Here is a 25,915-nt window from a genome sequence, read left to right on the forward strand (position 1 = left end):
TAGATAGCATATAGATGGGTTTTGGGGTTTTTTTTAATCCATTTTGACACCCTATGTCTTTTGATTGGAGCATTTAGTCCACTTACATTCGGAGTAATTATTGATGGATATGAATTTTGTGCCCTTTTATTACTTGTTTTGTCATTGTTTCTGGAGATTTTCTCTGTTCCTTTCTAATCTTTGTCACTTTTGGTCTTTCTTTCCTCAAAGATTCCCCTTTAATATTTCTTGCAGGGCTGGTTTAGTGGTCACAAACTCCTTTAGTTTTTGTTTGTCTGGGAAACTCTATCTCTCCTGTGCTGGATGATAGCCTTGCTGGATAGAATATTCTTGGCTGCATACTTTTCCCATTCAGCACGTTAAATGGATCAGGCCATCCCTTGTAAGTTAGGGATTTCTTTTGTCTTTCTGCTCTTAGAAGTTTTTCATCTCTATATTTTGCAAATTTAACTACAATATATCTTGGTGTTGACCTGCTTTTGTTGATTTTGATGGGAGTTCTCTGTAACTCCTGGATTTGCATGTCTGTTTCCTTCCCCAGATTAGGGAAGTTTTTAGCTATATTTCTTCAAATAAACCTTCTGCCCTCTTTTCCCTCTCTTCTTCTCAGACTTCTATGATATGAATGTTATTATGCTTTATGGAGTCACTGAGTTTCCATAGTCTATATCCATGACCTAACATTTTTCTTTCTCTCTTCTTTTCAGCTTCATTATTTCCATAATTTTATCTTTTATATCACTTATGCATTCCCCTGCATCTTCCATTCTTGTGGTCATTACGTCTGATCAGTTTTGAATCTCAGTTATTACATTTTTCATTTTGGTCTGACTAGTTTTTAGGTATTTTATATCTGTGGTAAGGGACTCCCTGGTGTCTTATATGCTTTTTTCAAGCTCAGCTAGTATCCTTATGATTGCTGCTTTAAATTCTGGATGAGGTATATTACTTATATCTGTTTCAATTAGATCCCTGGCCATGACCTTTTCTTGTTCTTGCTTTTGGTATGAATTCCTCTGTCTTGACACTTTGTCTAGGTGTCTGTCTCCTTTTCTGTGTCAGGAAAGTGTGTTATGTTTCCTGATCCTGCAAGTAATGGCTTTATAAAGAAGAAGTCATATACTTACAGAGCTTGGTGCTTCAAGAAGTGTCTCTTCTGTAAGCTGTGTTCACTCAGCTGCTGTGTTTTGGCTGCTCTTTCTCTCAGGTTATTCCTGTGCAGAGCTTCTCCTTGCTTTCCATGATGTGGCCTTTTCTCTCCCTCTAGTTGTACAGTTTGCTCTGTCAGTCTTCAGATCAATTTCTTGGGTATTTAGAATAATTTGATATTTGTCTAGTTGTGTTTGTGCAACAAGGTGGGTCCTCTTTACTTCTCCATCATCTTAGCTCAGCCTCCTAAAACACTTTTGTTTTCTTTTTTTTCAAGGGATTTACATCATTCACAAATGGTGAGTATCTCTCAAGATTGTGAGTCCCAGTTTTTCAGGATTTTTCTTCACAATGCCACTAAAAGCAGAGATGGAGGGATTATTCTCCTTTTTCCATCACTCAAAAGAATATCAAGATGGTCGTTTTTGCCCCAAGAAATAGAAACAGCATGAAGACCAAGCTTATACATGCAAGTTGCATTGAGAATTGAAGCAAGTACACAGGCCACTGCACCACACCTGCCACTGGCATCAATGTGTTTCAGAAGTAGATGTATTTGGTAAGATCTGGTCTCATACTGGCTCTGACATTACTGAACCATTTTTTGCTTTTTCAACCAACAAGGGCTTGTTATTTATTCTTAGATTAAGAAATAACAACTATGGTGTTTGCAGTAAATTTAGGAGAATCACATGATGGAAGGAAGGAAGGAAGGAAGGAAGGAAGGAAGGAAGGAAGGAAGGAAGATAGTTTCTTCAGTCTTTTCCCATTTCTGTCAGAACAGGTCTGAGGCATGATTTCAGTGGTGCTGAGACTTTCTCAAGTCTTCTAGATGAGGCTGAAAGAAATCTCAGAACCAACTTTGAGAAGTCATTGGGTTGTCACCTGTGCAAGAGAGAGACCTGCACTGTAGCTCTGCATCAGTCTATGCTAGTTTCCAGAAGCCCAGGCCACGGTGATTCAGTTCCTCCTACACTGCTCTTTTTAGTGGTATGTGTCCAAATACCACAGGTGTGGAAAAAAGGATTATGTGGAAGAGCTAAGAAGGCACTTCTGAGTGTCTTGCCTAATTAGCCCCTGCCTGAGAAAGTGACAGCAGCTATTAGGAAGGAATGTTAATGTGATTTAATTATTCTACATAGTCTGGTGACATTCATGAATTCTCATTAATCTTGCTTTGAAACTGATGGTAGATACTTGGTTAATTCCCATTTTTTCAGTTCCCATCCTTTTCCTTTAAACGACATTGTAATCATCCTCTGAGTCTAGAACTTTCTCTGAAGATGAACAAATATTTCCTTTATTCAATAATTTCTACAGCCATCTCCTTCAGTGCTCAGCAATAACATCCTCATGGGATCAAAACATGACACTGGAAGCCCATGAGATTGCTTTAAAAGGAAGATATGCATTAAAGAATTAGCTCAACAGACTTGGGATGTTCAAATTAGCTCCTAGGAAGTAGCCATAAGCCTTTAGAATATCCCTCCTGATAAGAGTGACTTTATAACCTGGGGTCATAGCCATGCCACATAGTTTATACTTAGGTGAATGTCTGTTGTTGTTCACTGTGGTCCTGAGCCACCCCGTATCAATTTGACCTCTGGGAACGTGGGGTGGCTGGAGACTAAGTAATTGTTAGTTGTGCAGGTGCTACCTGCCTAGGTGACTGGCTTCTAACAAAAGGCCTGGAACCAAGGCTTTGGTGAGCTTCCCAGGTTGACAGTACTTCATATGTGTTGTCATACATCATAGCTAGGAGAGTTAAACACTGCCTGTGTGAGTCCACTGGGAAAGATCATCTGGAAGCTTGTGATTGCTTTCTCTTGGACTCCACCCTAGGAGCTTTCTGCCTTTGCTGATTTTACTCATATCCTCTCATTGTAATAAACTGCTACCATGTGTGTAATAGCTTTTTGAGGTCTGTGAGTCCTGCTAGCAAATCATCAAATATGAGGATAGTTTTGGGGATTTCCAACAGAGAAGATCTGATAGGTCATGGAAAAGTTACTAATAGTTACTAAAAGTTACTAATACCAGATACAAATCTGCTTGTAAAAACAATTTCAAATGGAGTTTAAAATATATCACAAGGAATATTATTAATTTTAAAATCTAAATTTACTATTGAACTTACTTTAAAGGCAAAGAAATATATAAGTCACTGTCAATTTTTATTGATGTAAGAGCACATAAGCATTTTGTTATGTGCTATAGACCTATAGACCTATATAGACCTATATAGACCTATATAGACCTATAGACCTATAGACCTATATCTATGTCTGTGCCTATGTCTGTATTGATATCTATATCTATTTATGTCTACCATGAAAATTTATGAGTGCTAGTCATCGGCATGTCAATGTGACTTGTTAAACATTTTTGAGTGATTTGAAAAAATGGATTTCTATTCATTATTTGAATATAATCTATAGATATCTATTAGTATGATTGTTGTACAATTTTGCCAAAGCATCACATAAGCTTTTCTTTCTTTTTTAATGAGTAAACTTTGAATGTTAACTGAAGTTTTTCAGAAAGACTGTTCTCTTTATACATAGTCTGTCCCCAATCTTTTATCAACAATAGAGGTTATTTTCAAAAGTCTCATCCATCAGTAAATCCAGCTCCTGGGCTAAGATTATTTGATATTTCTGTGAATAAGTATAGAGGAAAAAATAATGCTATTTTATTTTCAACTTACCACTGATCGACACAAAAGAAACACTCATTCTGGTAAGTGTGGCCGTTTGTAGCACAGACGTATGACGTTATATTCGGACATTTTGAATCATAAAAAGGACCATGTGGGTAGTACATTTTACATGGGGGCTGCAAATATCACAAAATATCATATGAATAACAATTGGTAGATTTTCCCTCGTCTATTCCTGGCCTATCACTTCTGCCCCTAACAGAAATAATATCAAATATTACTAGTGAATTGATTCTTTTTCAAGAATTACAAAGACAGGGCTTTGGCCAGGCAGGTTTTTGGTGGACTGCCATGTCAGGAAATGCAGTGACCCATCCATCATCTCCTAAAGTCATAAACATTATCACATACCCACTGAAATCCTAAATACAAACTTTTTATTTAAACTTAGAGTCCCAATGCCAGTAACTCATTCTAAGAAGTTTGTGAATAGAGATATTTATGTGTTTGTGAAATTCTAGGGGAAGGGGCTCAAATGAAATTGATAAGAGTGAGGATTCTGTATTGAGGCTAAGAATAAATTCTGTATTTACCACTGTTTAATTTTATGACCTCGAGCAAGTGACAGGTGTTATTTCATTTAATGCTAAGAAATGTATTTTACTGTTATAATGTTTGTGCTGCATGAGATTAAATCTAAGTCTGGAAAGGGTAAGATGCATGTCCAAGGTCACATAGAAAACTTTTGTTCTATTTACCCCCATGAAGTTTTTGGTCTGTCAGGTCGAGAGAGTGATCAGATTAGCATCAGAATTGAAAACAAGAAATTTAAATTTACCTTAGGCCATTTAGCTATATCTTTTGGCTTGAAGACTTCTGCAGATAAAGTACATACACAATAGGTTAAAAAAAATAGTTCTTCATGGAATATGATTTCACCCACTGAAGTTACTAACTGAATAAAGAAATGTAATCGAATTACTCCTTTGCACAAAAGTATACAAAAGAACTTGCAGCGATGGAATTTGTGGGTGGCATTCTTTTTGTTAACTACTTTATCCATTTATTCATTCTTCCATTCATTTTCACAGTCCTTACTTTATTTATAAGTTTTCTATGTCACTGAGAAAAGAGTAAAAACCACTTGGGGTTGTATGCATAACTTGCAAACTATGTTATTTTCATTAAGTTACTTGACTTTTGTTGGCTTTAGTTTCCTTTTCACTACAATTGGGATGAATATATGTACTTTAAAGTTATTTAAAAATATTTTTTAATGTTCATTTATTTTTGAGAGAGAGAGAGAGAGACAGAGTGTGAGCAGAGGAGGGGCAGAGAGAGAGGGAGACACAGAATCGGAAGCAGGCTCCAGGTTCTGAGCTGTCAACACAGAGCCTGACGTGGGCTTGAACTCACGAACTGTGAGATCATGAGCTGAGCCAAAGTCAGACACTTAACCAATTGAGCCACCCAGGCAACCCTAAAGTTATTTTTTAAATTAAATATGATAAAGTAAATAAAACATTAGGCTAGTTTTGCCCAAGATGCTGAGCTAAAGAGGATACTATGGGTGATGGTCAGAAACTTTAGAGATTCCTTGGCTCTGGAGAGACTGACTGGCTCTGGGGAACCAGTTTGTGTGAAGATGCTAGTGTCGCCAGGGGATGCAGGGTGGCCAGCTGGCTGTTGGAGAGGGAAATAAGAAAAGACATCATAGTTCTGCTCTTCCTTATCTCTCATTGTAAAATGATCTTTTAAATATTCTAGAAAATTCTAGCCTTCCAAAAGCTGGAATTTCTAAAGTTTGAAGAGAAAACTTGAATTATATTTTACAAATTTTCCCAAAGGAAACACGAAGCCTACCAACCTTCCCAGGAATAGACTATGCCAGTTGCATATACAATCTTTTAAAGAATAAAAAAGATGGAATGCTTCTCTATAATTCTAAAAAAACCCAGAATCTTTTGGGGCGCCTGGGTGGTGTAGTCGGTTAAGCGTCCGACTTCAGCCAGGTCACGATCTCGCGGTCTGTGAGTTCGAGCCCCGCGTCGGGCTCTGGGCTGATGGCTCAGAGCCTGGAGCCTGTTTCCTATTCTGTGTCTCCCTCTCTCTCTGCCCCTCGCCCGTTCATGCTCTGTCCCTCTCTGTCCCAAAAATAAATAAACGTTGAAAAAAAAAATTAAAAAACAACAACAACAACAAAAAACAAAAAAAAAACCCAGAATCTTTTTTTTTTTTTAATTTTTTTTCAATGTTTTTATTTATTTTTGGGACAGAGAGAGACAGAGCATGAACGGGGGAGGGGCAGAGAGAGAGGGAGACACAGAATTGGAAACAGGCTCCAGGCTCCGAGCCATCAGCCCAGAGCCCGACGCGGGGCTCGAACTCCGGACCGCGAGATCGTGACCTGGCTGAAGTCGGACGCTTAACCGACTGCGCCACCCAGGCGCCCCCCCCCCCCCCCCAGAATCTTTTAATGACAAAAGTGACTGGATATAGTGAAGAGAAAAGAAACATAAAAACTTTCATCTAGTAGAAATAAAATAAAGTGAAAATACATACTGCATATCACATATGAAAATAAACTTCAAATGCATCTGAACATAAGAACCAAAACCATGCCAGGACCAACTGGATTTCTCTTTAATCTTGATGTAGGAAAGGCTTTCTAATAAGTGAGAAATGGTGTTTTAAGACAGTTTTGGTTAGCATTTTTTTTTTTCATGGTGAAGTTGAATATCTTTTACAGATTTAAGATCCATTTCTGTATTTTTGGGGTATGTGTATGTGTGTGTGTGAATTGCATATGCAAGCGTATTACTCATTTGACAATTGGGTTTTTATTTGTTCCCTCAGTTTTAAGTATTCTTATATATTAGGTATATTAGTCCTTTATCTGTGATATGTGTTGCAGGTATTTTCTTCCAGTTTATCAGATACCTTTTAGTTTAAAGAATTTACCTTGAAAGCCGTACCTCCAACAATACAAAAACACATATGGATAAGATTATTGCAGCATTGTTTGTGATTGAAAAATATTGGAAACAAACTAAACGCCTATACATGGAAGACTGGTTGAGTAAACTTTGATACACCCACCCAGTGAAGTTCTATGCAATTGTATGAAAGAATGAGGGAGATCCCTGTGAGTTGATATGTATTAATATTCAAGATATTTGTAAATTGAGAAAAGCAAGTTGCAAACAGGTATTTGTAGTGTGCTGTCTTCTATTCAAGAAAGTAGGAGGAATGACACAATGTGCACACATATGTTTATCTAAGCAAAAAGGAACACAGGAAAGATAGAGACCAATGAGGCTGGTTCCATAAAGATGACTATGGGATGGAATCAAAAGAAAAGGGATATGAAGGTAATGGCACTCCTTTGAAGCGAACCTTTCACTCATTTTGTTTTATTTTTCTTGTGTTTAAAAAAATTTTTGAATTGCCTTTTAGATTTTTCTTGACCCGTGCATTATGTAGAAGCATGTTGTTTCATCTTCAAATTTTGGAAGGTTTTCCAAATAACTCCCTTTTCTAACAGTGATACCCAATTCATACCTACTTTGCATTGTCAAGTCTAATATTCCCCACCCAGTCACACGTGACTATTTTTCTTTTCTACAGCTAAGAACCTGTCAGATATCTCTCTCCCAAGACTTGTAAGTTTGCTTACCTGAAAAAACAGTATGTGCCAAAGTGGAGGATACCAGGAAAAATATGGTCAGGTTGGAAAAGGCAGCCATTTAATCTCATCCAATGTCCTGCTCTGGTGAAGCCTGGGAAAAAAGGCTTGAGACAGCTTATTCCTAATATCTTGCACAGCTAGATTTCCAAACAGGAGAGAACCTATTACCCTGAGGTGCTGCCATTCCTATAAACTTGACATGGTGGTCTCAATATTGGCCTGATCCCCCGGGATTCAGACCTGAGAAGGCCCTTCTGCTCCAACTAGAGAAAGTAAACCATTAAAATAACTTTTTTCCCCCTTCCAATAGCCAATGTGTAATCCTAGTCCTGGTTAGAAGAGAAACTGGGCTCAGGGCTCTCATCAGGGCTGTCCCCAGACCTGTTACTTTTACATAAGTTACCCCTATAATAGATCATCTATACCAGAACATACATGTCAGTGAATATGGACATTCTAAGAATTTATTAAAAATTCTGATAAAAAAGATGCGGACTGACTGCTGTCCTGCATTATCAGAGACATGTCACCTTATAATGTGAGTCGTTTGATTTCCTGGGATAGACCAGCTTCTGAAGTCCTTCATTTACTAGCTAAGTGTCTTCTTCCAGTCCACTTAGATGTGTTCAAATACAAAGAATGACTTGAAAATGGAATTGTTGGTCTTGGGTCATAAAAATTATGTCTACCTTCCCTGATGCAAGAATAAGGATATATATTTAGATCTAGAAATAATTTTTGTGATTTTTTTGATTCTTAGGTACACACAATTTTTATGTATATGTACAGATAATCTTTATATATATGCACCAGAGAGATCTGAGTTCACATTCTAGCTTCAACATCTAAAAGTTTGAGCCTCAGAAAAAATATGAACTTCAAAGCATATTGAGATGGTCAACACATAGTAAAGAGTTTAACTATATTAAATTTCCAGTTTCTTTAGCCAAACTCTTCTTTTGTAGGAATGGGGATATTTAGGCCCAGAGAGAAGACACTTTCCAAATCATTTGCTCAACTTCCTCCTGTCCTACTCTGTCTCTTCTCCAAATTGCAGCTGGTGGGCATGAAAAGAAAAGGGGGAGAACCCTGTTAGTGGTGAAAATTTCCCTACTTTCATGTGCAGAGGAAATAAAGAGGATACTGGAGGCCAACAAACATATGGGAAAACCTACAGACAGAGAAGAAAGCCAGAGATCCTATCACTGATTTGAACTAAGGATAGAGGAGGTGAAGAAATATTACCTGAATGAGGTTGCTGCAGAATGTGAGCCTGCTCTAGTCACTCTGAGGTCACAGCTAGGTTTGAGTAAAGTTGCTATCCCATGAATCTGTGGACAGGGACATGCTGAGCGCAGGGAGAAGCTGCCTTGCTCAGTTGAGTGACCACTTATTTGGCATGAAATTGCTGTCATGGCTGTTACCTACTTTGATCCCTCTCCTGAACCACCTCCTCTGGTGTTTCATGTTCCAGCAGGCAAGGACAGATCTGGAGGTTCTGTACTTGTGGTTTCTGGTTGCAGATCATGAGAACAAGAAAGACTGGCATTGTGAATGTTTGATGACCTTTACAAAGGTTAATTGTCTACCACATTCCCGATGATTTGGTGGGCTTTCTTGCTAACTCAAGGCAGATTCGTGTTCCTGGTCTCTTCTGCCCCCTGAGGTCACTTAGTCCATTCTGCTTCTCAAAAGGTTTATCTGTTTTGTCTTTCTAGGACGTGATTTCTGACATCCACCTGGGAAACTCGAGCACTGCAGCCAGTAATCTTCGCAGCGCTCAAGCCTCCCCGTTTCTCCGTTTGTTCCCCTCCACTTCAACTTAGAAGAGCCTGAAAATTTGCCATTAACTGGAAAATATCTATCACATAGACCTTAAACTCTCCTCGAGTAGTTAGCAATCCTTTTGCTGCTTTGTCTTTTCTTCTCAGCCTGAGTTTCATAGTCTGCCATTTATATTTAGCCTCTTGACATGACGATGACATCTTACCCTTTATTCTCTTCTTCCCTCTTCTAAGCCAGGATAAACCCAGCTTCCTATTTTTCTACTCCAGACCTCGGTTAATATTGGCGGGTTACCTAAGCCTGCTAGACTCCTAAGAAAACCTCTTATGTCATGTTGCTAACTATGCCACCCGTATCCATGTCATTTCTTTTTTTTAATCCATTTTTTTTCAACTGTTTGACCACACCTCCCCTATATTACTTTAAGCAGGAGAGTTCACTTCTTCTTTATTAAGTAGGGAAGCTCCAGGATGAACCAATTCCACTTTTTTTTCCTCTTTGCCTTGTAATTCTGGAAATTTTATCATCTACCTTTCTAGTTTTATGCTTCTCTCCAGATCCACTTACCTAGGGATCCACACATTCATGCATCCCTTTCTTTCTGCTAGTACCTGGTTATGTGGTCTACACTCCTCATCACATTTATTCCTTACAATAACCCCATGAGGTTTCTATCATTGTGAGGCTTGTATAAGAGGAAAAAAAAAAAAAAACCCTGAAGGTTAGGAGACTAAATTCATTTGCTGAAACTAACTAGCTACTAATGAGTAGAAATGAAATAACTAGCTAGTAATGGTCAGAGATGGGGTTCAAAACACAGGTATATTTAACTACAACGCCCATGTTCACGTATTTTTTCCACATTTTCTTTCATCTTAGAGAATGAATCTGCCCTTTAACTTATCCATCAATCTTCTTAGGCCAACACCATGAGTGTCTTGTGTGATAGCTTATGCTTTCTGGGCAGCATCTTTGATTTTCCCCCTTTTTGTCCCTCCTTCCAAAGCCAGGACTCTTCATCTTTATCTAATACCACTTCCTAGGTAATTAGATTGTATACCCCACAGAGGAAAAGATCTTATCTGTACCTAATATCAACCTTGTAGTTGCGGTGCATTGCAAAGGTTATTTTTTAGCCACTTAATAGGTATTCGGTAATATGTGCACAAAGAAAAAAAGAAGGAATCCATTCATTATATTTGTTTGTTTTACTTTGTTCTTGGATATTCTTGAGAATGTTTTCCCAGATGTATTTTGGAAATGTTGTGTCTAATCCACTAAAATATAATCCTACTGGAATTTCGATTGTAGCCACCTAAATTTGATGAAAGTAACATGTTTCAAATGTAGTCTTTTCGGGGCATCTGGCGGGCTCAGTCTGATAAGTACCCAACTTTGGCTCCGATCATGATCTCGCAGTTCATGAGTTCGAGCTCTGCAATGGGCTCTGTGCTGACAGCCCAGAGCCTGGAGCCTGCTTCGGATTCTGTGTCTCCCTCTCTCTCTGCCCCTCCCCCATTCTCTCTCTCTCTCTCTCTCTCTCTCTATCTCTCTCTCTCTGTCTCTTTCTCTCTCTCTCAAAAGTAAACATTAAAACAAAAAAATTAAAATAAATTAAAATAAAATGTAGACTTTTCACACATGAATATCATATGCCTTATTTTCAACTTGGCGGGTAATTTATCTACTTTCTCAATATCTAGGAATTCCAAGAATGCTATTTTTAAAACACAATCTGATCTTGTTGCCCAATTCAAATCTTCCATTGACTCTTCCTTGGTTATGTTATGGGGTTATTATTTACGGTAAAACTTGAATGTGAAGAAATTTAACATCTTATTTTGTATAACCGAAACCAACTTGCTCATGAATATGCAAATTCTACTGACAACAGGCAACAAGTATCTTGGGGATCTGTGATTCTGGGGCAAGAGATGGAGACTGAATGAAGAGTGAAGATAAGGGAAGGAGATCATTAGAAGGTTTTTGGATAGACTCAGCACTAGTGTCATCCTTTCCAGTGTCTGTACAAGTACTTACTTTAGAAATTAAACTCAAGCGAGAAAAGAACACTGCATGCACCTTCTAACTAAAGACAGTTATTTTTAAAAATTTTTTTAACGTTTATTTATTTTTGAGACAGAGAGAGACAGAGCATGAACGGCGGAGGGGCAGAGAGAGAGAGGGAGACACAGAATCGGAAGCAGGCTCCAGGCTCTGAGCCATCAGCCCAGAGCCTGATGGGAGGCTCGAACTCAGGGACCGCGAGATCGTGACCTGAGCTGATGTCGGACACTTAACCGACTGAGCCACCCAGGCGCCCCAAGACAGTTTTAATTGTTGAAGATTCAGAGGTTTTTGGCTGTTAAGTACCTGTTTCTTCCATGGAACTCCATTTCCCTTGTTTTCAGAAATGTAAGAGATCCTTGGTGTACTAGCATAATTTTAGTTTTTCCAGATAGAAAAGGCACTACTAACATTAAGAAGAAGACCTCCTGGGGTGACTGGGTAGCTCAGTTGGTTGAGCATCTGACTCCTGATTTAGGCTCAGGTCATAATCCCAGGGTCATGGGATCGAGTCCTGAGTTGGACTCTGTGCTGAGCATGGAGCCTGCTTAAGATTCCCTCTCCCTCTCTCACGCGCACGCGCAGTCTCTCTCTCCCTCTGCCCCTCTCGCCCGCTTGCATGCTCTCTGTCTCTCTTTCACATTAAAAAGAAGAAGAAGAAGAAGAAGAAGAAGAAGAAGAAGAAGAAGAAGAAGAAGATCTCCTGATCTTTATAGGAAAATGGTGGCTGGCAAAATCAGATATCTTCACACATCTTCCCCCCGAAAAGAAAATAGAGCTTAATCTGGAGGGTACATAAAATTGCCCAATGCTCGTGTCAGCAGTATAACTGGAAAACGGACAATATTATCCACTTTGCAATTCCATGTGATTGGGGAAGTACGCTTCCAATACCAGCAGCATTAGCACAAAGAAAGAAAGTTAGAAAGGTTACAGATGACCCAAATAACACTATTTACCAACTTGACATGACTGAAAATGCTAAAACACTACAGACACTTCTGGATATACGTGGTAGGTATACTTTCCCTATTTTCACCACTAAATTCAAATGAAATACATATAAAACAAACATAAGACTGTAAGGAGTAGAGAAATCAGATTGGCTAGGGACCTGGGAACTTGAAGAACAGCATGGTAGCGAGTTTCCTGTGGGTTTGTTTTTGTTTTTGTTTTTGGCCTTATGTATCCTGGATTTTGAGGTGAGGAAGGTAACAACTTGGAAATACCAGGAGGCACAGACAAAAAAAAAAATCCCTGGCAAAAGGCTGCTCTCTGTAGCCAAAGGACCAAGAAAGAAACACAAATGACTTTTCGCTTCAAAACATTGTATCCGAGAAGCTATCATTCTCACCAGCCTGGGGTTGCAGCTGGGTTTCTTATAGGATCTGTTTCATAAATGGTAAAAAAATGTAGCTGGATCCTCCATGAGGCACTAATGCCTTGTCAGCACATTTATCCTTTTTTTGTTTAACTTATAAGGTCTTTTTCCTGATGGAACTAAGTAATGCATTCGTTATTACTGTTTCTATGTACTACTGTCCTATAGGTGGTTCTTGTCATTGACATTAACCAGGCACTAACAGATAGAATAAAGGAGGGCCAGAATTCGATTTGACTCTACCAATTTGAATCTTATTGATTCCCTATTAAGTGTCAGGCTTTATGCTAGGTCATAATGATGGCATGACATCCATTAAATTACTGCTCTCATAAATCTTAGAGTTTTATTAAAAGCAGGTGACAAGCAGGAATCCAAACAAGTAGAAAGTCAGTCAGCTAGGAGATGTGGCAGTTGGTGAGGAAAACCTGAGTCATGTGTGGAACTAATATCAGAAGAGAGAGAATCCGCCCAACACGAGATAATTAAAAGAATAGAACACTTTCTTCTCTTGGCCTGAATAAAAACTGGAGACATCAAAGGCTCATGTCTAATAACATAATTGAGTCCTTACCAAAATGGTCTTCTTATTAAAATATATTTGATTCTTTTTATTTCTGGCAGGATTGAAATAGTACACATGTTTTTGAAGCCTGAAATAAAATAAACAATACTCTGCTTAATAATGTGATATCTCTTAGGAAAAGATGAGAATTTTGCAGTTAGAAGTTTTTAAAACTTCCTTATACGTTTATATGTTCACGTTATTTTTAATGCAGCCCATAGTACAAAATAAATTTCATATTATAACCAAAACACAAATACACATTCACAAAATTATAGTTATACTGTGTGCAGTGCACTATGGTATTTTCTATCATATTGTTTTCTTCGAGTTTATTCCATTAAGATGCAAGTTGTAACCCACTTGGATTTCACAACAAATATATGAATCAGATCCTTTAGTGTGAAGGATATTGGTTTAAACTGTGGGAATTAATAGAAGAATTGATACTTGATCTTGGTAGGTGTGTGTGTGTGTGTGTGTGTGTGTGTGTGTGTGTATGCATGCACACATGTACACATGTGCTCATTCCTGGTAAATAGGCAACTCACATTGACTAGAATGTTGAAAGGATAAATTTCCCAGGAAGACCACATCAGCTCTGGACTTCCTCTAGTCTGTGGGATATTAATGGTGGGTGGAAATTCCGAGGGAAGAAAAAATAAACCAGAGGGAGGAGGAGCCAGGTTAAAAACAGTGGGCATAAATCTACCCTGGTGCAGGATCTTCTGTTTTTCTCCATGAGGAAACTCATGTATATTCTATAGTTTTAACCTTAACCTTCTATGCTATATTTTCTTTTGAACAGTAAATCACCCTTTTATAAAGAAAGGCATTTATCCATGTGCCTCCAAGTGTGATGGGTAGTATGGGGCTTAAAGAGACCATGCAATGAAGTCAAAAGATGGCCTCATCTGAATCAACTTGAAGGGATAGTGGGGCAGCAGGGAAGTTGGAAAGGCATACTCTGTGCTGGGTTTCTGGGCAGAGATGATTGGTGAAGTGGGTGGGTATGGCAGCATAGGGATGGAAATGATAGGAAAGGACAAACAATAATTTAAGAAAGCATTGAGGCAAAAATACAGACGTTTTCCTTCTCATTTTATGCTAGAGAAAAAATGACCTTTGAAAGTTAAAGGAACTGGGTTCCACAGTTTCATGGAAAAGGGGTTCCTGGTAATGTCAGCAAAGCATGGATTCTATCCCGAGGAAACACAGTAAGAAGGCAGCTATTAAATTGTATGTAATTTGGACCCTAAAGCAAATCGGAAACATGGCTATCAAAATCAGGACCCATAACCAGAGCGGAAGAATCTGCAAATCGAATTTGGAATCCTCTAAACTGCACCTAGCAGTTTTTCAAAATCCATAACTAGGATCAGTCTAAGCCTCTTTATCTTGAGTGGAACTAAACTAAATTAAGGAGGTTTAACATCTTAGCTAAGGGAAGGGAGCAGTTATTTGGACGAGCAGTCAGGATTGTGATGGTCAATTGAATAGGTTCAGACCTTGAAAATTCCAGACATTAAGCCAGAGTCAAGAGAGCCATAGGCCGATCTTATGATTTAGAAGTTACCAGCAACCCTGATGATAGATGGTGAGGAATGCTTTGGAGAACAGGATGAGTTTTATTTTGAAGATATTGTTTGAAATAACATGGGAACATCCAAGTGGATGGAACTAATAACTCTAATGGCTAGAGAGGCTTCTGGGGTGCTGAGAATGTTTGATGACTTGCTCAGGGTGATTTTTAAATGGGTATGTTGATACTGTGAAATTCCTCAACCTATTAACTTCTGATCTGTGCAATTTGCCATATGTATGTGAAACATCAATGCTATTTGACATTAAAAATCTTAGAAATACATTGATATAATAAAGATTAGTCCAAAAAAACCTTAACAGTATGCCGAAGAATAGTTTACAGTGAAGTAAGTACGATTTATTCCAAGAATGAATGCATAAAACCTATAAAAAGGGTATTACTATAGTTTATTATATCAGTAGGTGAAAAGAGACTAATAAATAGTTGATAAATGTTGAAAGTGAATTGAATACAATCTCTATCCATATTTGAATACTCTTTGTAATAGGAAAATTGTGAAAGATAAAAAAAAAACTGTGAAAGATACCGTAAACGTTTGAAGTTGGTAAAACGGCCAGCGAGTGCATAAATTTGTAGAACTTACGAACTCTCCCAAATGAGAATTCATCATAAAGTTGTTTCCATAAATATTCATAACAGGACTTTTTGTGATACTGAAAAATGGAAATCAACTTACAGGGGGTTGTTCATATTTTGGTTTATCTATGAGTGAAAAAACAAGTAACTATTACAAATAATATTTTTATGTATGTATTAAAAACAATATTACATATATCTAAAAGTTAAAGGTGACTTTGATGAGAGGGGGTCTCAGATTTGGTGGTAGCAATGGGAGTGGATAACAGAGGTTTTGTCTAGGCCTCTCTACCTTTAGATTTATCTCCACCTCTTTTATAGTCACCAGGAAGAACTCACATGAGGGCCTGACTTCAACTCTTCCTTTGTATACATTATCACATAGAATTCATGGAAACCCAGGTTCCCACACCAAATCACTTAAACTCCTAAGAAGCATAATTGCTGTAAAAAAAAAAAGACAAAAACCAGAATACAATAAACCAATAAAAAACATTTATTCCAAAAACCAAACACAGCTAAGAACAATTTAAATGAATATAGTTAGCTTTGATTTTTAGATACTAAAACTTTAGATAAGAATAGACTCTCTTTTTATTTTTATTTTTTTAGTTTTTTAGGTTTCTTTCTTTTTTTTAATATGAAATTTATTGTCAAATTGGTTTCCATACAACACCCAGTGCTCATCCCAACAGGTGCCCTCCTCAATGCCCATCACCCACCCTTCCCTCCGTCCCATTCCCCATCAACCCTCAGTTTATTATCAGTTTTTAAGATAGACTCTCTTTTTAAGCACACAGGGAACATTCATAAAACTAGACTATCTTTTAGGTCATAAAGGAAGCCTCAGTAAATTCCAAGGCATCACAGACCATGTATTCTGAAATACATATGATCATATGAGTTATCCATATGCTTGCAAATTAACTAATTATATCCTCTGAGTTAAAAAGAGAATCTTGATGGGAATTGAACAATATTTAACACTTAAGGCAATGGAAATATTCATATTAGTGTAAGCAAATCGTTGTAAAAAATAATCCTAAAATATGCAATGACTCAACATACACAGTAGACATAGGTTCTCGTTCATATAAGTAATCAAAAATGTTTCCAGAAGTAGTGTTCTCTTCCACACAATTATTCAGAGAGATAAAGTGGAGTCTCTTCAATCTTCAACAGGTGGCGTCTACAGTAATCATGAGAAACACACATGATTAATTATCAGAGACACAAAATTTAAACCACGATGATATATCACTAAGCCTCACTAGAGTGGCTAAAATCCAAGACTGATAAAACCAAAGCTCGGTGAGGATATGTGCAAACTGGAAAACTGTACATTACTCTTAAGGAGTGCAAAGGGACTCAATTCAGTTGGAAAGATGTGTAAGCTACTCAGGCTGAAAAATACATCAGGGTGATGCAATCCCACAGCAAACCTGAAGGCATATGTGCAGTAAAATACATGGATAGCAATGCTAGTCACAAGTTTATTCACAATGGCCAAAAACTGCAAACAATCTAAATGTTCTTCACCGTAAAACAGATAGATACATCCGGTATACTCAGTTAGTAAATACAAAATAGCAGTAAAAGATGAGCCATTGATACATACAACAGCGTGACGAATCTTACAAATGCAATGATGAGTAAGTGAAACCAGAAATAGGCGAGGACATGGTGTATAATTCCTTTTATAGAAAGTACAAAACAGGTGGAACCAATCTATGATATTTGCTGCCAGGATAGTTATTGCCTGGGGAGTTAGTGACCAGGAGGGGATAAGAGCAGGGAAGGCTTTAGAGATTATGGTAATGTTTTGGTTGTTGAATAGGTTTTTGATTACAAGAATATTGTAGAGGACACTGGCATACTTCACCCAGATTCCTTTTACCAATTAAATCTTTACTCCTCTCCCAGATTTTGTATACTTTGCTCATTATGACTTGGATGTACAACTTTCTTTACAGCACTACCCTTACTGGCTACTAGTTCTATTTTTTTCTGGATGTTCCCCAAACTGAAAGTGCTAGGAGTTTACATTACCTTTCAGCAACCTCTATCTACTGAGTGAGTGGTGCAGGAGTAGAGCAGCACAGATTCCTTGCTTTGCAGCAGAACAAACTGTGGCGTAACTTATACTCCCCATGGAACGAGGCTGTATCTGGAAATTCACATAAAATTGCACCTTTGCTTGACTTGTTTCTCCTCCTAATTCAACTCCTCCACTCCTTAACTAATCTCTTCCAGGAACATGTCCTCAATAAACCTTAGTATGTAAATCAACATATCAAGATCTTCCAGATAAGCCAGCCTAAGATAGGTGCCATCCTTAATCATAGGGAGTAGATTATAAGGGTGTGATTCTGGAGTTGGACATCTAGCCACCAAATTGCAATGACTACCTCATGACCTGGTAGTAAGTAGTGTTGATGTCCCATAGCATGCTGTCACAACGCATTTTAAAAAAAAATGTTTATTTATTTATTTTGAGAGAGAGAGAGAGTGGGAGTGAGGGGAGGGGCAGAGAGAGAGAGAATCCCAAGCAGGCTCCCTGTTGTCAGTGTGGAGCCCTTTGCAGGGCTCGATGCCATGAACCGTGATATCATGACCTGAGCCAAAATCAAGAGTCAGATGCCCAACTGACTGAGCCACCCAGGTCCCCCAACAGTGCAATTTTTAAGTTTCCTCTGAGCTGAGTGTGACCAGATATACATGGAAGGGGTCCTCTGGCTTATGCAATATTGAATACTTGAAGGGAGAAAATGTTAGGTTTAGGTTGATCAGTGACCAACTTGATGAAAATAGGGTCAGATGGCATCCACTGTCTCTTTAAAGAAAACTTCATCTCCTGCAACTGGAAGAAAGATGAAGATAATAACCAGGCATACAGCTTAATTGTAACAGAGAAGGCAATGTGGCATGGTAGGGCCACAAGCACTTACTCATGGAATTTGCTTGTGCCTTCAGGACCTGCTCAAATCTGATCTTGTATATACAGTCTCCATGTTTTAATGATGGGGAGTCCTCCGCTCCATGTTGAAGGCATTAATATTACTTCATGGGGTGTTAATTTGAAAAAAATATATGTTTTTAATTTTTGTTTTGTTTCTGCCCCACCCTCTCTCCTACACTCACGGCTAGCCTAATGTCTCCCTATATATACAACTAGATGAAGAGCTTCATTGCTCAGAATGAAGTCATCACATCAGTGATAAAGCACGCAGAGATGAATTTTTGGTTTCATAAAATCACTTCCCAAGGATTGTTTCTAAGGAACAAAAATTTAAGATTATATTTGTTAAAGCCAATACTTTATGGATTTAGCGGAGAGAAGTTTCAGGGAAGAATGATCGACTTCGATGCTGGTGATAGTTCAGAAGAGTGACTATGGCTCTTCTCCGTCCCATCAACCATGAGGAGGGGTTAATATCAAGAGGAAATTTGCAGGGTGCCTGGGTGGCTCAGTTGGTTAAGTGGCCGACTTTGGTTCAGGTCATGATCTCACAGTACATGAGTTCAAGTCCTACATTGGGCCCTGTGCTGACAGCTCAGAGCCTGGAGCCTGTCTTGGATTCTGTGTCTCCCTCTCTCTCTGCCCCTTCCCTGCTTGCACTCTGTCTCTCTCTCTCAAAAATAAATAAATAAATATTAAAAAGATTTTTTAATTTTTTTTAACATTTATCCATTTTTGAGAGACACAGAGAGACAGAGCATGATTGGGGGAGGGGCAGAGAGAGAGAGGGGGAAACAGAATCCGAAGCATGGTTCCAGGCTCTGAACTGTTAGCACAGAGCCTGACGCGGGCTTGAACTCATAAACCACGAGATCATGACCTGAACTGAAGTTGGATGGTTAACCAACTGAACCACCCAGATGCCCCTAAAAAGGAAATTTGCTGAATTCAGACATGTTTGGGTATTGAAGAGTATAGAAAATCTGTGTCTCAATTTTTGTTCAGGGTGCTGGAAACAAGCAAGTCCTCACAAAATTCCTGAGCCCAAAATGACACAGAAGTGTTGGGTAGACCTTCATGCATGGAATGTCTAGATTGATGAACCTGAGAATGGCCTTAATGTCTACATAAGACATCTGGATATCAGAAGCAGTCAAACGTAGTCTCCATTTGGTAAAGAGTGGTGAGGATTAGAACATGAGAGCCAGTGGATGTGGTCTCAGACCAGGATGAAGGTATAACCCCCATTTACATAATATAATCTTTTAGAATACTTTTAGGCTCACAACAAAATTCAGCAGAAGGTAGAAAGATTTCCCGTATACTCCCTGCCTCCACACATGCCAAGCCTCTCTCATTCTCAACATCCTCCACCAGAGCAGTATGTTTGTCAGGAACCTACACTGACACATCATTATCACATAAAGAGTACAGTTTACTTAATGGGTTCACTCTTGGTGTTGTGCATTCTATGGGTTTGGACATCCGAGTGGTATCTCGCTGTGATTTTAGTTTGTATTTTCCTGGTTTTTGCTAATGATGTTGAGTATTTTTCATGTGCTTATTGGCCATTTGCAGATCTTATTGAAGAAATATCTGTTCAGGTCATTTGCCCATTTTTAAAATAGGTTTCTTTGTCTTTTTTTTTTTTTTTTAATGAGACTTTATTTTCCAGAGCAGTTTTAGGTTCATAGCAGATTTGAGAGGAAGGTGCAAAGATTTCCTATATATCTTCTGCCCCTACAACATGCATAGCCTCTTTCATTATCAATGTCCCTCACCAGAGTTGTGCATTTGTTATAGTTGATGAAACTACACTGACATGTCGTCATAATCACCCAAAGTCCATAGTTTACATCACATTTATTCTTAGTGTTTTATATTCTACAGATTTGGACAAATGTATAATGACATGTATCCATCATTATGATACACCGAATATTTTCACTACCCTAAAAATCCTCTGTGTACCACTTATTCATCCCTTCCTTCTCCAACTCCTGGATACCACTAATCTTTTCACTGTCTACACAGTTTTGCCTTTTCCGGAATGTCATAGAGTTGGAATCATACAGTATATAGCCTTTTCAGATTGGCTTATTTTATTTAGTAATATACATTGACATTTCCTCCATGTTTTTTCATGGCTTAATAGCTCATTTATTTCTAGATCTGAATAATATTCTATTGTCTGGATGTACCAATTTATCCATTCATCCACTGATAGGCATTTTGTTTGCTTCCAAGTTTTGGCAGTTGTGAATAAGGATGCTATAACCATTGGTGTGCAGGTTTTTGTGTGGACATAAGTTGTCAACTCCTTTGGGTAAATACCAAGAAGCATGGTGCCTGTATCATATGAATGACAGTTCTTTATTAGATGTGTCTTTTGGAAATATTTTCTCCCAGTCTGAGTCCTGTCTTCTCATTCTCTGGATATTGTCATTTGCAGAACAGCAGTTTTTAATTATCATGAAGTTCAAACTTATCAATTATTGCTTTCAAAAATCAAGCCTTGTGTTGTGTCAGATTTTTATCTCAATCATGTCCAATCTACTAATAAGCTCACCATATTTATTCAACATGGAATGGGAGTCCTAGCCAGAACAATTAGGCAAGAAAAAGAAATTAAAAAGTATCCAAATTGGAAAGGAAGAAGAAAACTGCCACTATTTTCAGATGAGATGATAGTGTATTTAGAGAACCCTAAAAATCCATAAGAAACTATTAGAGCTAATAACAAATTTAGTAAACTCATGGGATACAAAATCAATACACAAAAACTTTTGTGTTCTTATACACTAATAACAAACTATCAGAAAAAGAAAATAAGAAAACAATCCTATTTACAATTGAATCAAAAAGAATAAAATACCTAGGAATAAATTTAAGGATATGAAAGATGTGTATATTGAAAACTAGAAGACATGAAGAAAAGAAATTAAAGAAGACACCTATAAATTAAAGTATATTCCATGCTCATGGACTGGAAGATTACTATTGTTAAAATGTCCATACTAGTCAAAGCAATACATAGACTCAGTGCAATCCCTATCAAAATTCCAATGGCATTTTTTTTCACAAAAGCAGAACAAACAATCCTAACATTTGTGTAGAGCCATAAATGACCCCAAATAGCCAAAGCAATCTTGTAAAAAGAAGAACAAAGCTGGAGGCATCATGCTTCCTGATTTCAAGTTTTATTACAAAGTTATAGTAATTAAAACAGTATGGTATTCTCTCGTCATTTCAAGATTTTTTCCTTGTCTTTGACTTTCAGCATTTTTACAATGATGTGTATATTTGTGGTCTCTTTGTAGTTTAACCTACTTGCTATTTGTTGAGCTTCCTAGATGTTTAGATTTTTTTTTTAAACAAACTTGGGTAGTGTTCAGACACTGCTTCTTCAAACAGTTTTTGTCTCCCCGCTCTCTCCTCCTCTATGGTACTGCTATCACACAACTGTCGAATGTGCTACATGGCGTCCCACGTTTCTCTGAGGTTGTGTTCATTTTTTCTGTTTTCTACTTTTGTCTGTTCTTTGGCTTGCATAAAGTCAATTGATATATCTTAAAATTCACTAATCATTTATTCTGCCAGTTCAAATCCACTGTGCACTTCTAGTGAACTTTTTATTTCAGGAATTATACCGTTTAATTTCTAGAATTTCCATTTGCTTCTCGTTACTGATATCCTTTATTCAAGGTGGCATTGTTATCATACTTTCCATTACTCCTTTCGAGCTTTCCTTTAGTTCTGAAATGTTAATAATGAGTACTTTAAGATGTTTTCTGGTTAAATCCAACATCTGGTGTCTCTCACAGGCAGTTCTGTTGCCTGTTTTTTTCATTGTGATGGGTCATGCTTTCCTGTTTATTTGCATGCCTTCTAATTTTTTGTTAGAAACTAAACATTTTAGATAACATATTGTAATGACTTGTAGCATTCCTGGTTACTGCTCCCCCCCCCCCCCCATGAAGTTTGTCTTTCTTATTTGCCTATTTATTTGTTTAGTGATAGGCTGGATAGTTGTAGTGCCATTTATTCCCCCATCTCCCACTAAATATTAAGGTTTTGATGCTGCTTTTTTTTTAAATTTTTTAACGTTTTTTTATTTATTTTTGAGACAGAGACAGAGCATGAACGGGGGAGGGGCAGAGAGAGAGGGAGACACAGAATCGGAAGCAGGCTCCAGGCTCTGAGCCATCAGCCCAGAGCCCGACGCGGGGCTCGAACTCATGGACCGTGAGATCGTGACCTGAGCTGAAGTCGGACGCTTAACCGACTGAGCCACCCAGGCGCCCCTGATGCTGCTTTTTAAGGAGACACAACTTTGTGAATGCCTACAGTTGCCTTGAATGACAATGGCACAGACTGGGCCTCTGCTACTCTTTCTCTGAATTGTAAGCTCCACTGATTTCCAGCAGATTACTCTATTGTTTACAACGATGTCTTGGGACATAAATACAAACTAAACAAAATATTTCCTTGGGTGGAATAGTCTCTGAGGTCAGTGTTTTATGTTTGTTCTTATAATAGAAAGGCTCCTTCCAGCTGTCTTATTCCTGATTTAGCCCCTGCAAACTAGCTAACCTATAGTCTATGCCGAATCTTCATTAGGTCCATAAATCTCCTAATTCCCTTTACAATAACCCCCATGGTTTTTGAACGAGCTCTGAGGTTTACACTTCTTCACACTCTGTTGTAAATGAAATCAGTTCTTTTGGGAAGACATCTGGAGCTATGTTTTATGGCCTGTTTCTCCTCCAAGGCAAAACCTCTGAACCAAGGTTCTGGATCTGGGTGTGAGGACAATGACAAGCTTTTATCTGAGTGACACCCATTCTGTAAGGCTTGAGCACTCACACTCAGTGGAGGTATAGCAGTAGCCTCAGGTTCACTTCGCTTGCCTCTCTGGCATAGGACCATTTCCTCATGAGCTGGGAGAAGGACCATCGGTGTGCATAATATTCACTGTATGCCACACCAAAGGCAGAACCTCCATTCTACAATGGAATGAAAGAGTTGGGTAGAAGAAGGAAACCCTCAATCCTAGAATGTACTCACTCAAGAATTAGCCTTAGAAACAGGACAATAGAGGTGAGAAGAGAAATGCTGAAGTCCCGCTCTTCCTTGGAGAAAACCCTCCATCTTGGACCTGTGTAAAGAGATATTCCTGTGTTATCAGATAAAGCAGTCTGGAGTGGAGTCTCCACCTTATTGACTGGGCAAAGGGAAGGGGAGAAGCACTTTGGTTCAAATACTGTAGACACTTGTCTTTCTTATGAATTTTTATAGTAGAATTGTTTTGAGTAGATATTTCTTTATTTACTGTTTTCCCTTAAGACCATTTCCAGAGACTTGACTTAAAAAAAGTTATACCAGTTTCACTGAAGAATGGGTCAACAGAATTCCTCATGCTATCATTCCAGAAGTTGACTGCACTTTTTTTTTTAATGTGGATACAAATTACTGTCAGATATTACTTGCTTTAATCCAAAAAGATTTCCATTAATGTTTCTTATAAGTCAAGACCACAGTCTTATAGCAACAAATTATCTTAGTATTTTTCTCTCCGAAAATGTCTTTATTTTGCCTTCATTTTGGTAAGATCATTATTCTGGGTATAAGGTTTTTGGTTGAAGGTTTTTTTTTTTTTTTCTTTTAGTACTTGGGATACGTTAAGCCACCACCTTTGGTATCAGTGTTTTCTGATGGGGAATTAGCTGTTAATTGTATTTTTGTTCTTTTGTATGTGATGGGTCATTTTTTTCTCTTGCTGCTTTCAGTATGCTGTCTTTATATATATATATTTTGTTTGTTTGTTTGTTTTGTTTTGTTTTGTTTTTTGTTTTTGCCAGGTGTAGAACCTAGGGAGGTAGCCCTAGTGTATACTATTGCTATAAGTCTTGCTCCAGATTGATCCTTCCAGGAATAACTACTTCTATTTTTCTGAAGAAAATACTGAGATTGAACTGTGCATGTTTGCTTAAAATGTGGCCAGGTTCCGGGCGCCTGGGTGGCGCAGTCGGTTAAGCGTCTGACTTCAGCCAGGTCGCGATCTCGCGGTCCGGGAGTTCGAGCCCCGCGTCGGGCTCTGGGCTGATGGCTCAGAGCCTGGAGCCTGTTTCCGACTCTGTGTCTCCCTCTCTCTCTGCCCCTCCCCTGTTCATGCTCTGTCTCTCTCTGTCCCAAAAATAAATAAAAACGTTGAAAAAAGTTAAAAAAAAATGTGGCCAGGTTCCTTGTGTGTTGATGTAAAGATTTGGGAAAGTAATCAGCTTCTCCTCTTATGTTCACAGAGTACCTTCGTGGGATTTTCTCTCACATCTCTAGGACGGCCTTCTGTTGACATATTTCTTGTTGAATTATAGGGTTGGAAGAAGAGCAGAGCTAACAGTCCACCTTAACGAGGAATCTGGGGAGTTGGAGTAATTCCTTTACAAGTAAGACATTTCTAAAACGTACCCTAAATTCTGTTTGCCTATCCATAGGAGATGGGCATTGTGTCCCTGTGCCATTGTTGCAAACATCCTGAAGGTTTTCTTTCACAGACTCAATCAAATGACTTTGTTCTCATTATGGATCAAAGCTATTTTCATTTCATCTTGGCCTTTACTCTTTTATTCTGGTGCATAACTTTTCCATTCCTGGGTAAAACACTTTGCATATCCTAGAAAAGCAGGGAGCTTTCTGCTGTAACTTAAGAATGGAGTGGTTGTTTTATTGGCCTTTTAGTTCTTACTTGGTAAAATGACACAGGGCATATACATTTCTTTCAAATATCTCTTCATTGAGCTACTCTTTCTCATTTCCCACATTACAGAAGTTGAAACTGAGTGATGGATTAGAATGGGCAGTAGACCTTAGCTCTTTGTTCATCTGTAACTCAAGAACTTTAACCAAATTCTTTTCCCATTTGGGGCCCAGATTCCACTGCAGTTCAGTGAAAAATATAGAGGAGTGATCTCTTCTAGGTTTGGTATTCCTTGAAAATCTGGTTTGTTTTTTTTTTACTTATCAGCTCTGAGTCCCTGAAATCAAGACCTTGTATAGGGAAAGAACTCATGCATACCTCAGTTGACCAGTTACCTTCCTTAAAGTTCAAGGTGGCCCCATACCGTTTGGAAAAAAGTAGCTGTTAGGTATCAAATAGAACCCTGATATTAGAGCAGAATTGATTCATATTTAAGCGGCTTCACACAGGCTTTGTCTTATGTCACAATGAAATGTCCCTTTTATAAAGCTTTTCAAAATCAGTATTTTCAGACCCTTAACTCTAGAGAACAATCTGATATTTACCAGAGGGAGGTGGGTGAGGGGATGGGTGAAATAGGTGATGGGGATTAAAGAGGGCACTTTGTGATGAGCACAGGGAGTTGTATGGAAGTGTTGAATCACTACCTTGTACACCTGAAACTAACATTATACTGTATGTTAACTAACTGGAATTTAGATACAAACTTTTAAAAATGGTATC

The 25,915-nt window shown here is 38.2% G+C and overlaps 1 protein-coding gene across 3 annotated transcripts in view; it reads left to right on the forward strand.

The window, feature by feature from the left end:
• The window catches only part of LOC123379994 (sperm-associated acrosin inhibitor-like), a 114,104-nt gene that overhangs the window by 73,330 nt on the left and 14,859 nt on the right, over positions 1 to 25,915 (forward strand). The window contains exons 1-2 of one of the 3 annotated variants that reach the window (XM_045037163.1): positions 19,341 to 19,670; positions 24,810 to 24,881. The gene's annotated coding sequence lies outside the window, so the exon portion shown is untranslated. Of the gene's footprint in view, positions 1 to 19,340; positions 19,671 to 22,652; positions 22,839 to 24,809; positions 24,882 to 25,915 lie in introns of those variants that run through there. The other 2 variants (XM_045037171.1, XM_045037162.1) reach the window with 2 other exon arrangements.

This window comes from Felis catus, chromosome A1, assembly GCF_018350175.1.
Source record: "Felis catus isolate Fca126 chromosome A1, F.catus_Fca126_mat1.0, whole genome shotgun sequence".
NCBI lineage: Eukaryota > Metazoa > Chordata > Mammalia > Carnivora > Felidae > Felis > Felis catus.